Source organism: Cavia porcellus, unplaced genomic scaffold, assembly GCF_034190915.1.
Source record: "Cavia porcellus strain 051 isolate PalLab524CR breed Dunkin Hartley unplaced genomic scaffold, mCavPor4.1 scaffold_20, whole genome shotgun sequence".
In the NCBI taxonomy this organism is placed as follows: Eukaryota; Metazoa; Chordata; class Mammalia; order Rodentia; family Caviidae; genus Cavia; species Cavia porcellus.
In genome coordinates, this window is record NW_026947503.1 from 22062973 (window position 1) to 22078486 (window position 15514).

Here is a 15514-nt window from a genome sequence, read left to right on the forward strand (position 1 = left end):
AAAAAATGGATACTTTATTGGGAGCTTCCAACCTTTGCAAACAAAAGTGTGTGTGTGGGTGGAGTGGAATAGAAGCAAAGAGAGAGAAAGCTGAAAAAATACAAGGGAGTGTGTTACTAAGTGAGCCACAGATTGAGACAAACACCACTGATTGTTCATGCATATTAATGGAGGTGCTGTTCAAAACTATTGCATCTCAGAACTTTTTAAAAGAGGGTAAATAGAGGGAAAGAAAGAGAAGGAGGGAGAAAGAGAGAAAGAGAGAAAGCAATTTATTTTTTGACTTTCTCTCTCTTTAATTCCTTTAGTTGAGGTGTGATCCAGTGGACTTTATCTTCCCCCATTTCTAGGTTATGCTAGATGTCACATTAGCCCCTTCAGGTAGCTGCTAGAGAAGCTACTGCAAGTCCAGGCTAGTCAGTACACAGGTGCTGTAGCTGATTGGTCTTTTGTTTACACATTTATCATTTCTAATATCTTTATTTCTTTATGTGAGTATTATTTATTATCTGGTGTTATTTCCTTTTAGACTGATGGATCTTTTTTTATACTTCGTAGGCCAAATCTGTTCACCAGCAAGTTCTATTATTATTTTTGTTGTTGGAATGTTATTTCATATTCATTTTTAAAGGTTAGCTCTGTGGGAAATACAATTCTTTGCTGTCATTATAGGATTTGTCTGCCTCTATACTTTTAGGTGAAAAATCAGCCAGCATTCACATCATCCATTGCTTTATATGATTGGTTAAATTTTTATTTATGCTTTCAATTTTTTTCTGTCTTTATGCTCATCAATTTGATATGATATCTAAGTGTGAATCTCCTTGTGTTTACCTTAGCTGGATTTTTGATTTTATTGGGTGCACAGATTAATATTTCCTATCAAATTAGAAGTTGAAGCCTGTTGTTTTGTTCTTTTTTTTCTGTCCATTTATCACTTTTTTTTTCTTGAATTCCCATTGCTCATATTTTATTATGTATAATGTTAATTCTTGGGTCTCTGAAGCTCTATTTATTATACTTTATTGTACTTCTTTTTCTTGGACTTGAGTAATTTTTATTGTTCTGTTGTTCACTTATACTTTATTTTGTCATCTCAAATATAGATTGAACTCATCTGGTGAATGTTTATGTTGATTATTCTACATTTCAGTTCTTTAATTTCCATTTTAAAAATACGGATTCTGTTTGTTATTGAGGCATTTATGAGTAACACCTTTTTAAAAGCTCTTTGACAATCCTCATATACTTCAAAACATTTTCTCATAAATCCAACGTTGAATCCAAGTATATCACAGTCTCAATTAGAGTCCATTTTTATTGAACATTTCCTTCCACCCCCAGCTATGCATCGTACTTTCTTGTTTCTTTGTAACTTGTAATTTTTTGGTTGCACTCTTTAGCATATTTCTGTAGCAATTTGAAAGTTGGAAGTTTGGTTTATTTGAAGTTTTTTTTTTTAAACAAAATTATACTTTATTTTGCCTTTATAAATTACCTAGAATTAATCTATCTCTCTTAAGTGGTGAAATCTGCTGTGTTGTATGCAGCCCTTGTGTCTCTGCTCTGTTTATTTATTAGTTTTAATTTTCATACAGTCTTCATAGATGCCCATGTTTGTGTGCATAGCTTAGTGATCAGCTTAGTGGTCAAATAATGATGTAGGCGGAGGTGGTACTTAAGTACTTGGAGCTTGTTGGGCTTCAGTCTTGTGCTGAGAGTAGAAGTGCTTTCAGAGTGCAGTGATTTTAAATTTTTGGGTTTGTCATCCCTTAGTGGGCTTTCCTGCATTTCCATTCATGTTCCTGTATTTTGCAGACCAGGAACGTATGGAAAGTTTTTCTTGACATTTGTAGCTGTCTTATTTTCATGATATGGCTGGTTTACCACTTAAGCCAAATGTGATTATAGGTAGGCTAGGAGTGAGATGATTTTCTCCTAATTATTTTATACAATTACAGATACTCTCACTTTTGAAAAATGCATGATCACCCACCACCTCCACCCCATTCACACAGAGACTGCCCTTTTGGATTAGAATGGTTGCTTTACTAGCAAGCAACAAACCACCCTTTAGAGTGGGGGAAATGCAAGCAACCCAAGCAGCAACCCCTTCTCACCCAGTAAGTACTTTCCCGTGTATTGTCTGGTTTGGTCTATTTCTGGAACCCTAGAAAAGTTGTTTTGTTCATTCTGTCTGTCTGTCCGTCCATCTGTATTTTTTGATTCCTTTGACAACTTTGATTCATTTTAGACTCTTTTTCTGCCAACATTTGCTGATCTCTTTACCCTGCCACAGCTGGAAGTTCCTTTCTCTTCCAGAATCCTCTTTTGCCTGTTGCCTTATTTTCTATCCTTTTGTCTCATTTTGTTTATCTTTTATGAAAGTCAAGTTGAGTTTTCCTTTGTGCTCTAGTATGAAGAGCCTTTCTAGTAAGTGAATTAAACCTATATTTGATAATTAAACATATAAATTGTATTTAATTTTATTTCTCTCATACTATTTTATTGATATTTTTTGGTTTTGTAATATTAGTGAAGTTTTAACTATGTTTCACATTGGTCTGTTTTTATATGAATGTATGTGTGTGTCATTTTATATTTTAAATGTTCATAGTTTTTCTGATGCTTAATAACTAAATCTTTACATAATAAATCTATATTCTTATTATCTTAATATTTACTCATTTCTACAGTAACCACATATGTTTTCTTTTTTGTTATTTCTTTTCACTGTGTTACATATGAATTTTAATTATTAGTGTTTCCTTAGCACTTACAATTTTACTGCTAATCTGTGATCATAATGTTAGGAATTATATTCAATAAAATCCTGTGAGTATAAATACACAGATGAGAGAATAAAATTACTATATATTCTACATTTAAAATTTTTAAAATTAATTTTTTAATTAATTTTTTTCTGTATCATTTCCATACTATATTATTAGGTCTTATTCATTGTATATATTTTAATTCTTTGTCATTTTCTTCTCTAGACATTTCTTGATTGGCTAAAGTGGCTCTCTAGTAGAATGCTCAAGAAGATCCCATGAATGCATATATCTGGCACACTTGTGTGTTCAATTGTTTGTCTGTAGCTTTGTATTGTATATGAATCGATACATATCTAATTCTTGTTTCACAGTTTTGTTTTTTCTTTTGGTATTGCTCCATTTTTAACATTATACATTTTGGAAAAGAAAGTTTAATTCTCTTTGTAAACAACTAAATTTTTTTATTCTGGCCAGCCAAAGATTGTATCTTTATCTTCATATGTCAGTATACTTACTAGTATATATTCTATTGTTCACTATACTGCAGGCACATAGTAATTCTTTTAGGTGGACAGTCAGAGGCTTTTCTTTTTTTATTTGTCAGTACATGTTTGTGGTAGATAATGTTTACATTCATACTGGGGAGTTCGTACATGTACATAATACATTTTAATTTTTTATTTAATTCCTTTCCCTTCCCTCCCTCCTTCCTCAATCTATTGATCTCCTTCCTCTTTTTTGGCACACATTTTCAGTATGCATTTATATTCCTTGTGTGGAGTTGGTATACATACATAAACCATCTTTATTTCATTTTTTGTCCTCTTTCCCTCTCCTTCCTTACCTTCCCTCCATTTCTTTATTACCCTTCCCTTTGAGAAACATCTATCTTCTTACTTGTATTTGCCTATATTTTATTTTGCTCTTTATTTATACTTTAGATTTCTCATATAAGACAAACCATGTCATAAATAGGTTTGTATGCCTGATTTATTTCACCTTAACATTATGATCTCAAGATGTATCCATTTTCCTACAGATGATTCAAGTTTATCTTTTATGGCAGATTTGTACTTTATTATACATCAGAATCACATTTGCTCTATCTACTTATCTGTTCAGGGGCATATAGGTTGCTTCCAAGATTTAGCTATTATGGATTGTGCTGTTACAAACATGGATATGCATGTATTGCTGGAATATGACATTTTTAACTCTTTTGGGAGGATACCTAGAAGGGAAATAGCTGGATCAAATGGGCTTTCTAATTTCGGTTTTTGAGGATTCTTTATATTGAGTTCCATGCTGGTTATATTAGTTTACATTGCCACCAACCATGTAGAAGTGTTGCTTTTTCTCTGTAGCCTTGTCAGCATTTATTATTTGATTTCTTGATAATAGCCATTCTTTCTTGGGTAAGATAGATTTTCAGTTTTATTTTAGTTCATATAACACTAATGGCCTGTGATTTGGGGCATTTCTTCATGTATTTATTGGCCATTTGTACTTCTATCAAGTGTCTATTCATTTTGCTTGTCCATTTTTTGATTGAGCTTTTATTTGAGGAGGTCAAATTTTTTGAACTTTTTTATGTATTCTAATTAGTCCTCTGTCTGAGAAACAGCTGACAAATATTTTCCCCATTCTATAGGTTTTCTTTTAGGTCTGTTGGTTGTTTCTTTTGATGTGCATAAGTTTAATTTCATATGATCCTATTTGTTGATTTTCAGTACTGTTCCCTGTGCATTAGGGATTCTGTTCAGAAAGTCCTTGCCTATACCTATGACTTCAAGTTTTGTTGTTTTTTGTCTTTTTCATTTTTATTGGTACCGGGGATCGACTCACGACTGCCTGCTTGCAAGGCAGGTGCTTATGCCGCTGAGCTAAATCCCCAGCCCTGACTTCAAGTTTTTTACCTAGTCTTCCAGTAAGTGTATATTGTAGCATTCAGTTACTTGATTTTAATATAGTACATGGTGAAAGATCTGAGTCTCCGTTCAATCTTTAGCACATGATTGAACATAGCCAGTTCAATCATATGGATAACCAGTTTTCCCAACATATTTATTAAAGATGCTATCTTCTCTCTATGTGTATGACTTTGGTCCTATAGTAGATTGGTAGCTGGTGGTCAAGTTAACACCAGCTGAACTGAATCAGCATGGTGCTGAGCATGGATGGCCTACCTGAAGACTGTTGCCAGCATGAAAAGGAGACTTGGAGAAGAAGAGGAGTGTTGTGGGTTCTCTTTAAGTGTTGCTGTTGTTTGGAGTAGTTAATTCTCCTGAAGAAGCTTGTCATGCTGGCTATCTTGACATAAACTTGGCTGTTGTCATCAGAGGAGTTCAGAATCTTGCTGCTGAGGATAGCTGTAGTTCACTTTGGGGAAGTTTTGGTCCTTATTCTGACCATCACTTCTTGGCTTCAGAGAGGAACACGTGTGCTGGTTAAGTTTGTCATGCTGGCTTCCTGATATATACTTGGCTCTTTTCATTATTGGAGGAGCTCAGGACCTTGTTGACACTGAGGATGGCTGTGGTACTTTTTGGGGGAGCCCTAGTCCTTATTTTGAGTGTTGCTTCTTGGCTGCAATGCAGAACCCTCAACTTACTGGCACAGATCCTTCACCCTGCTAGCATAGACTTTCTAGCTTCCACTGCAGACCTTTGGGTATTCCCAGCACAAATCTGTAAAATGGACTTGCATGAATCATTGTTGGGGATTCCAGGCTTCCAGCTGGATTCATGGGAGGCATTGTCATGGATTCTAGGTCGTTAGCTGGACTCATGCAGGACATTGCTGTGGGATCCATGTCCTCAGCGGGATTCTTTAGGTCTTTGATGTGTAGACAGATTTCCTGTACTTCTTGTATTTGACTACTTGGGTGACCAGTATAAATAATATTATAAATTATATGTCTTGTATGTAATTGTTCTCTTTGCAACCCTTGACTACAACAGGCCCCTTTATCAAAGGTCAGCTAGTTGAATGGGTTTGTGGTTGTTTTTGAATCTTCTGTATTGTTTCATTGATCTTCATGTTTGTTTTTGTGACATTGCCATGTTGATATTTTTTTTTTTTTTGTATCAGAAATTAAACTCAGGACCTTTTGCTTGCCAGACAGCAGACAGGTGCTTTTGCCACTGAGCTATATCCTCAGTCCTGCCATGCTATTTTTATGATGGTCTGGGACTGTTCTTTTTACAGAGGATTGCTTTTTTTATTTAGGCCTTTTCTTGTTCCATATGAGTTTTAGAATTGTTTTTCTCCAATTCCGTTAAGAATGCTATTGGAATTTTGATTGGGGTTGCATTGAATTTGTGTATCAATCTTGGAAGTATGACTATTTTGGCTATATTGGTTTTTCCTAAGATCAGGGGATAGCTTTACATTTTCTGATGTCTTCTTCAATTTATGTTTTTCAAAAAGCTATAGTTTTTATTGAATACGTCTTTCACTTCCTTAGTTTAATTCTTAAGTAATTTTTTGTTGCTATGGTGAGTGGTATTTTTCCCCTGATTTTGTTCTCAGTGAGTTGATTTAATGTACAAGAACACTGCTGATTTTGGTGTGAGTTTTTATCTTGCTACATTACTGAACTGGTTGTTAATTGTACAATTCTTTTGGATTTTGGAGGGCGTCTTCTGTGTATAGGATCATGTCATCTGCAAATAATGATAATTTGATTTCTTCCTTTCCTATACACATGCCTTTTACTTCTTTGTCTTGCCTAATTACTCTTGCTAATATTTTGAGTACTATATTGAACTGGGGTGGTAATATTGAACATCTTTGTTTTGTTCCTGATTTTAGAGGAAAAGCTTTCCGTTTTTCATTTTCTTCATTTAGTATGATGCTGGTGGTAGGTTTGTTATAAATGTTTTTTTATCAGATTGAGATAAGGTCCTTGTATACTTGTTTTCTTCAGTGTTTTTATCACAAAAGGATGTTGGATTTTGTCAAAGACTTTTTCTTGTGTTTATTGAGATGATCATGTGTTTTTATCCTTGCTACTATTTGTGTGATGTATTACATTATTGATTTACACATAACAAGTCATCCTTTGATCCCTAGAATGAAGTCTACTTGGTCAGGAAGTGTGACCTTTTTAGTGATTTGTTGAGGATTTTTGCATCTATATTTATTAAAGAAATTGGTCTGTAGTTCTCTCTTTTTGATTGGATCCTTGTCTGGTTTTAGAATCATGGTAATGGTAGCTTCAAGGATGATTTTGGGAATATTTTTCCCCTTTCAATTTTATTAAAACACTTGAGGAGTACTGATATTGGAACTCACTGTAATTTTTATAGTTCAGCAGTGAACTCCTCTGGAGATGAGCTTTTTTAGTAAATTTGAAGAAATCAAATTTTTTGATTTTTATCAAATTTTATCAAATTTTTATTACTGCTTTAATTTTATTCTTTGTTGTGTTAATTGGGATATTAAAATGTTTTTGTTTTGGTAATTCATATATATCCATTTCTTACGTTTTTCTGAATTTTCAAATTTATTGGTATATAATTTTGCGAAGTAGTTGTTAAAATTTTATTTTAGCAGTGTTTGTTGTAATTTTGCCTTTTTCATTTCAGATTGCTTTGATTTGGGTATTTTATTTTCTGTTAGACTGGCTAGGGATTTGTCAATTTTATTTTATTTTATTTTTTTGAAGAACCAACTATTCATTAATTCTCTGTGGTTTTTTTGTCTCAATTTCACTGATTTTTTGCTTTGATCTTTATACTTTCATTTGTTGTGCTAATTTTGGGATGTGAATTGTTCTTGTTTTTCCAAGATCTTGACATCATTAAGTTACTTATTTTAGTTCACTCTGTTTCTGTGATGTATGCTTCATAAATATTATCCTCCCTTTTAGGATTACTTTCACTTTTAATTCTCACGCTGCTGTTATGAAATAGAGTGACTTTATTGCTGGTCAGTACCTTTATCTTTGTTCTGTCTGTCTTTTGGGATGTTACAGTGCTGCCTAGGTGAAAAGTTAAAGCCTACATTTCTCTGATTTCTTTACAATAAGGTTCTGAGTGTGACCCAATTGTCTTTCAGCAGAAATGCCTCCATGGAATCCAACATGAGGTGGGAAGCACAGGTCTGTTCTCCTAGAGCCACAGTGGAGCAGCAGTAACCAGAAGGTAGATATTGAAGGGCCGAGTGTAGACATCTATGATTTTAGTGGTGTGTTGTAGTAGCAGTTTGAATCTTCTAGATCCTAGCAGAAGTGTGAAATTATCGGTTGAGACAGTTGCTTCCTATTTCTCTTGAATATGACTTATGCCAGAGAGATCAGTTCCTGTAGTGGACCAGTGAAGCAAGATTTTTCTGAGTGACTTAAATTCAGAGCCAAATACTGTTTTCCAGCCTTGACTTACAAACTTTTATAAGCTGCTGATTTCCTGCAGCTCACCTTCATCTCTTTAAGGCTGATCAACATGGTTTCTGATGTTTGAAATTACTGTTGACTGATTGATTTGCTCATTCCTATTTATTTAGAAATGTCACCTAACTAGTGAAGGATGGTACTGGGATTTAAGGATGGTACTGGGATTTCAAGGTTGTCTGATTCCAGAGGCTCTCATAATTGATCACAGATCTCAGACACTTCATACTGTTTACTAAGTACCAGGTACTATCCTGGACATTTTAAATTTCTAAATTCACCAATTTTCACAAGAATTTTAAGAACTAGGTTTTTGGGGCTGGTGATTTAGCTCAACGGCATAAGCACCTGCCTTGCAAGCAGGCAGTCATGAGTTCGATCGCTGGTACCGACAAAAAGATAAAAAAAAAAAAAAAAAAAAAAACAAAGAACTAGGTTTTTAAATTTATTGTTCTCTTCGGTAAAAGGCTGAGAAGCTTGCCCAAGCCACACAGATCTACTCCTAAGTCCACATTCCAGTGGTTAGGCTAGCTTTGTTTCAAAAATGAGATTTAGCTGGATGTAGTGGTGCACATACTTAACAGCACCTTGTGAGAGTGAAGCAGAAAGATCTGAATTCCAAGCAGCCTGGGAAACTCAACAAGACTCTATCTCAAAATTAAAAATAAAGAAAGGGCTGGGAATATAGCTTAGTGCAGAGTTCTGGGAATATAGCTGAGCTTAGGTCTTGGGTTCAATCCTCTTATCAAAAAAAGAAGTTTACTTTTATTATACTTTGAAATGCTTTTAAAACTATCTTTTAAGATTCAATCTTAAGTAAGTGGTACAAGTATTGATTTTAAGTTTTATTCTTATAGATTGATTAAATTAAGTCACATTCAAATTCTTCCCACCCAAATATTCTGAAGAGCTCTTTTGAGTAATATGAGTAATTGAAATAGCATTGTCAGCGAATTATACAATCACAGGACTAGAAAAAAGCATTTTAATTATCTAGTTTAAGGACTAGAATTTTCTCTATAAATTCCTTGCCTGTTTATCTGTCAGCTTGGGAGGCTCAGCATTTTCCCACATAGCCAGTTTATCTTCAGCTAGGATATAGTTTTAAGTTCTCCTAAGATTCAGCTAAATATGGATTGTTAGGTCCTATATTAATTAGCCATCAATAAATAACTACTGGCTATAATTTCTGAGTCATGGGTGGCTCTTCATATATTTAAAGATACTTTTGACTCCTAGAATCTTACCTCCTCTTTAGCTAACCAACTTCCTATTTCTTCACACCCTGTGGAATTCCATTTTCTCTGAAACTATTGGAACTAAGCGTGAATTTAAAGTTGGGAGATTTTGGTAGCAAGCAGAGCAAAACCTCACCATCCTTTGGAAATTGGGGAACTGCATTGCGAAACTGAATCAGATTGAAATTAAAGTCAGTTAAACTGGTGATGTATTTGACTTACTGTTTTAGGACTGCCTTTTCCTTCTATATTTGCAGCTCTTTCCCATTTCTCTCTTTTCCAATAACTCTGAGTCTCTCTGGGCTTGGTGATGTATCATGGCTACATCTGGTTAGGACTTTTACACACAGAGTCCCTCTGCCTCAGGTGGATATAGTCCCCTTATCCCTGCTCTCCTTGCCCTTATCCCCGTGATGTGATGCCTTCCTTCTTGATTGGGCATTCTTGGAGCATCCTTAACTTTTCCAGGTGTATCCTGTCTTCCGTGAACAGCCTGTCCTAGTTTTCTGCTTGTGTTAGGTTTCACTGATATCCACTTCTTCAAGTATTGTGATTCCATTTTCAGAAACTTATTTCAACTATAATTGTTTTAAGTGGATACTCTTCATGCAAGATTAATACTACTGTCATTTTTTGCTTGCCTTTTTACCTTCAGTTCTTGGCACACACTCAATATGCTACATTAGCCAATTGGTAATAATGGGACTTCAAACAGTTTTTAAAAAATATTATGCTGCTAGTTTTGATTCAATCTATTGGGGATTTTGGAAATATGACTATCATTGGAAATATTTTCATTTTTATGAATACATTTGGTTAGTATGTATTTCATGCATGTTCTGATCCAACTGATGACTAGGCTCTTGTGTTATAGTATTAGAGAGCTCCGTTTAGGCTGATGTCAACCTTTTGAACTATGCCCATTCAATTAAGATTGATTTTGGTCTTTTTTTTTTTGTCATTTTCGTTTTTTATCGGTACCAGGGATCAAACTCACGACTGCCTGCTTACAAGGCAGGCACTTATGCCGCTGAGCTAAATCCCCAGCCCCGATTTTGGTCTTTTTGAGACAGGGTCTCACTATGCAGTTCAGATTGGCCTTGAGCTCACATTGTATCCCAGGATGGTCTCAGACTTGCAATGATCCTCTTTCCTCAGCTTCCCAAATGTTGGGATTATAGGCATGTGATATGGCCACTCAACTCACATTTTGTCAGTTTGAATACTTGATACTGTTAGGTCTTTTTTGGCACAATAAAGAGATAAACAATAGAGAAGTCTTTATTAAGGAAGTAGAGAGGAATGCACAACTCACTCAGAATGTTCAGCTCACTGGTTTTCTCTGGCCCGGAAACAAAGGTAGCTGAGGTATATATAAACCTGGCCAGAGGTAGAGTTTGAGGGTGAGTGTTGATGACATTATTGTAGTTTTCTAGTTGTGCCTGGGGTAGGGAAAAGGAGGTAGTTGTAATCAAGGCTGAGGAGAAGAAGAAGGAAGTGGTCATCAGAAAAAGAAGCTATTGTTTTGACTTTTGACTGTGTTAGACTACCACCATCATGTTCAGCAATTTATGATAGGGCAGAAACCTTTCAGATACAAAGATAAATATTAAATCTTTTTCTGAATTTTGAGTAAAATTAAGTTCTATTGAATTTTCCTGAATATCTTAACTGAACTTTAAAATATTAGTCTAAACTTAATGTAGTAAATATGCAACTGACTTATAGTAAATATTTCTTCTATATTCTTGCTAATATTTAAATAAAATCTTGCTTAAGATTGCGATGTATAATCTGTATATATATGTTTACTAAACTATTTGAAAATAAGAGGAAAAGAACAGAACAGAACAATATTTTACATACTGTAGTAAAATAATCTCTCAAGATATTTATCATTAGTGTTATCTAATATTTATTTTATATTCAAATGTCACATGATGTTCTTCAGAATAAGTATCCAAACATAGTTCATGTGTTCCTTAGTTATCAGGCATATTTATTGTCCTTAAATCTGCAATAGTTTTTCTGCTTTTATAGCATTCATGACATTGAAAATTTTGAGGAGTTCAACACACTTATTTGCAGAATGATTTTTATATTTTTATGTTTTATAATTTACTTGTTTTTCATGATCAGATTCTGGCTAAACATTTTGCTAAGAATACTACATAGATGATGTAGCTTTCTAAATGTATGACATCGAGGTACCGATGATGTTCTTTCATCTTATTATTAGCGATTTTAAGCTGATCTCTTGCTTAAGGTGCTGGCAACTGAATTTATACACTGTGAAGCCACCTTCTTGCCTTTGTATTTAATGAATACTCTGTGGAGAGAGATTTTTAGATCATCTTGCTTTTGAAATTAGAATTTCCTTTATGTTTTCCACATTTGTTTTGTGATAATTCAGAATTGTTGGCTGACTCTGTATCACAGTCATGGAATTTCTATTTTGTTTACTTACCAAGAAAAATGTAGATTCTTATTTAGTGCCATCATTGTTTTTATTTTAAATTTTATTTTGAAAGTATACAATAGAACAAGACAGAATAAAGCCAACTAAGATCGTACAGTGAAATTGGTACAGAACTTCACAGCAGGTTACCGGGATAACAGTAATAGGTATCACAGTATATTTTGTTATCTTTATAATAGTTGTTCTTTCAATCGTGTATATCAAAATGAGATGAAATATAGAACACTATAGAACTTATTAAAACAGAATATTGAATAGAGCAGTACCATTAATCAGAAAAGAGCAAAACAGTAATAAAAATATTTGCCTTCAACGAAATGGTAGAAGGAAGTCCCCTTATTTGCTATGTCAACCTCCCAGAAGACACTCAGATTTCTGGTTCCCATTTGCTAATGGGCAGTGGGGGACGGGAAGGGGGATAGGGGAATGGGATATTTGGCTCTAAGTGCCATCATTCTTTAACAATCTCTTCACCAAATACAAGCTGTGGTTGTTTCTTACCCACATTGTTCCATGGATATAACTCAACATCAGTCTCCCTTGTGGATCAATTATAAAGGACAGAGCTGGGCAGTTACTTTTTCTTCTGTTGTTGGTTAAAAGTTACCATCAGCCCACTGAGTTACCTCTTTTGCATGTGTTCTATTCCACTCAACTCTTTTGACAGTTTTTTTTTTTTTTTTTTTTGTTACCTTTGTCTTCTGTACACTGGTTTAAAGGACATGCACCTTTGGAAGTATGTTCTATTCTTACCCAGCTGAGGCTCCTATTCCAGGTACTGCCCTTAGGACAATAGGGAAATATCAGTTTTTCACTAAATTAGTCATGGACAGCTGGCATCTCTTTATTCTTTGTTTTTATTTTATTTTATTTTATTTTTGTACAAGGGATCAAACTCATAACCTTGCACTTGCCAGGCAGGCACTTATACCACTGAGCTAAATTCTCGGCCCTCTTTATTCTTTTTTTTTGTCTTCTGCCTTACATTTCATGGTGCTATTTAACTGGAATTCCTTGCCTAAAGGTCATCCTGGCAGCCATACTCCTTTTGCTAAGTCTTTACTGCTTTATCCCATTGGATTGCTCTGCATATATGACAATCTGTCTGTCTTTCTAAAACATTTCTATGCCTTTCGCTTTCCAGACAGTATACTCTTCTCTGATAGACAACTGACCATCTTTGCCATCTCAGGACTGTAAGTTTTTTCAATGCATATTAAATAAAGTAACTATTTTGTCTCCCAAAATGTTGGCATCAAATGTATTGTATATATACTTGAAATATTTGTCATTTTATTTAATTATGGAATCTTTCAACAAGGCAAAGGACCTCAATTGATTCATCAGAAATCTTGTATTTTGTCAAAGAAAAAGTGCACCAATGTTAAACAGCAAGAAAGTCTTTATTAGAGACTATTGCAATAGAAAATTCTGAATGAAATTCTGTTGAAACAAAAGGTAGGAGAGGTTTTAGACATTGTGCTGAACTAGTTGAGCACTTGCAGGTTGGGCAGCCTGCTTGGGCCATTCCTGGTGACTAGTGCTGACTAAAGTTAGGTTTCTTCTTCCCATGCAGACAAGGAGATGGGGCACTATCTTTTTTGATGATTATGTTTCAAAAGGATGGCTCCCAGGTCCTTAAGAAAGACAGTCCAGGGTTGTAAAACTGGTCAGAGACTAGGAGAAGTTTTATTTACATTTCAAAGGAGCACAGAAAGAATTTTCAATTACACGTTTTCTAAAGTAACATGCAGTAAGAGTAGGAAGGTCAGGGGTCTATGGTTAGGAAAAATTTTTCTAAAACTTAGTCAAGCTGAAAGACCCTTAAGGCCATCTTGATTAATGCACAGTTGTGTCTTCTCAAAGATCTGTGGATGCAAAAATCATTGGATGTGACTTTTGAAACAAGTTCCTGGTCATAGAGTTAATTCATCCTGAAAAAAGAGAGCATTCTACTACCAAGAGAATATTAAAAATAATGTCCAGTGAGTAGGACTGAGATAGGCCATTTTGTGCTGGGAAGAAAGAAACTACAATAGCTGAGAAATTCAGTTTGTAATGATTATGTTTCTGACCCACAGGAGTGTTTAATCACTACTCTCCATGTAACATACACAAAGAAAGCATTTTTATATTTTTATATCTTCTAATTAATTTAACTTTGAAGCCAGAGTCTTAAAACTGGGAAAAAGAATAGCTGTTAATTCTTACGTTAGATAAACCTGCCCCATAACTTCCTTGCTGTTATTTAGGGTTTTAATGTGACCCTCCCATCTCTGTACTGGAGTTTTTGACATGTTAAAATTCTCTGCACTACAAAGCATTTGCATTGAGGATGCAGTTTCATTATTTTGGTCTGTTCAAGATGACCTTGAAGTACCCTGTAATAAGAACTAAAAATGAATAAATATTTTAAATAGTTTAGGATTTTTATGGAGCCCTTTTAGTTTTCAGAAGCTTTGATCTTTCTTCATTTTTAAATTTCTATATCTGATTTCAATACAATTGTTAATCTCTCTGATTTCTGGTAATCTACTGTTATCTCGAGCATCTGATGTGCATGTAATTGCTCATTGTATTCATTTGGAGCCCCAAAGAACAGAGGTTATACAATTTGGGAATATAATTTACTGCTTCATGATTTTTCATTTCCGCCCAGATGCTGGCTCTTGTCTAAATTCAGAACTTGTCTAAATGCAGATCAATGGACATTGTGGGGCTTGTTTAAATATGAAGACAATCTAAAAGACTAATATTGTGATAATTTCTTCCTCATATTCTGAGGACAAACTGGAGCTCTGTGCAGAGTGAGGCCTCACCCTTTTAGCAAACACTTATTTTTGTCTCCATTTTCAAATCACTGGTTGTTAGCTTTTTATTCTATTTCTTTTGTTTCAAAGTGGTTGCTCTAAAATCTTTGAAATGAATACACAATAGTAAATATCTAAATGAATGCTTGGGCTGCTGCTATTAGAGAAGCTTTGGTAGAACTGAGTTATTCAGAAGATGATTCAGGACACAGCAAGGAACTAAAAGAAATCTGACTAGTAGATTCTTAAACTAGCCTATTGTATAAACTGCAAATATTTAGCAAATATTAATTGTTTGGCAGGCTTCCCAAGAATAAGAAAACTTTTTCAAAGTACTTCTCTTGCCTGAGGGGCACAGAACTAGAGATATTATACTCTAGAGATATTATACTGGGGTCATCAGGAGTAGATTAATTTCTCTGAGGTCTTGCCTATGAGAAATTAACAGAAAGATTTAGCATCATTAATTTAGTACCTACTAAGTAGCCACTAATACAGTACTACTTACCTTATCACATTTAATGCCTCCCCAAACCATAATCAGTGGATGCCAACTCTGTCTCATGGATAAATTTGAAGTTAAACTAGTGTAGCGCTTGATTTATTGTGTCAACTTGAGACATTTAGAAGCTTAATTAAATGGGTTTAGCAACTCTACACTCTAAGGTGTGGAAGACCCATGCTAGGGTGGCTCATCACCTGGAGATACAAAAGGGAAGGAGGAAGGATGAATGCATTCCATTCTTGGGAGAAGCTCTAGTCTTCTCCTTTGGTTTGGACATTGTCTCTTGGCTTCCAGGGTAGACTCTTCAGCTTTC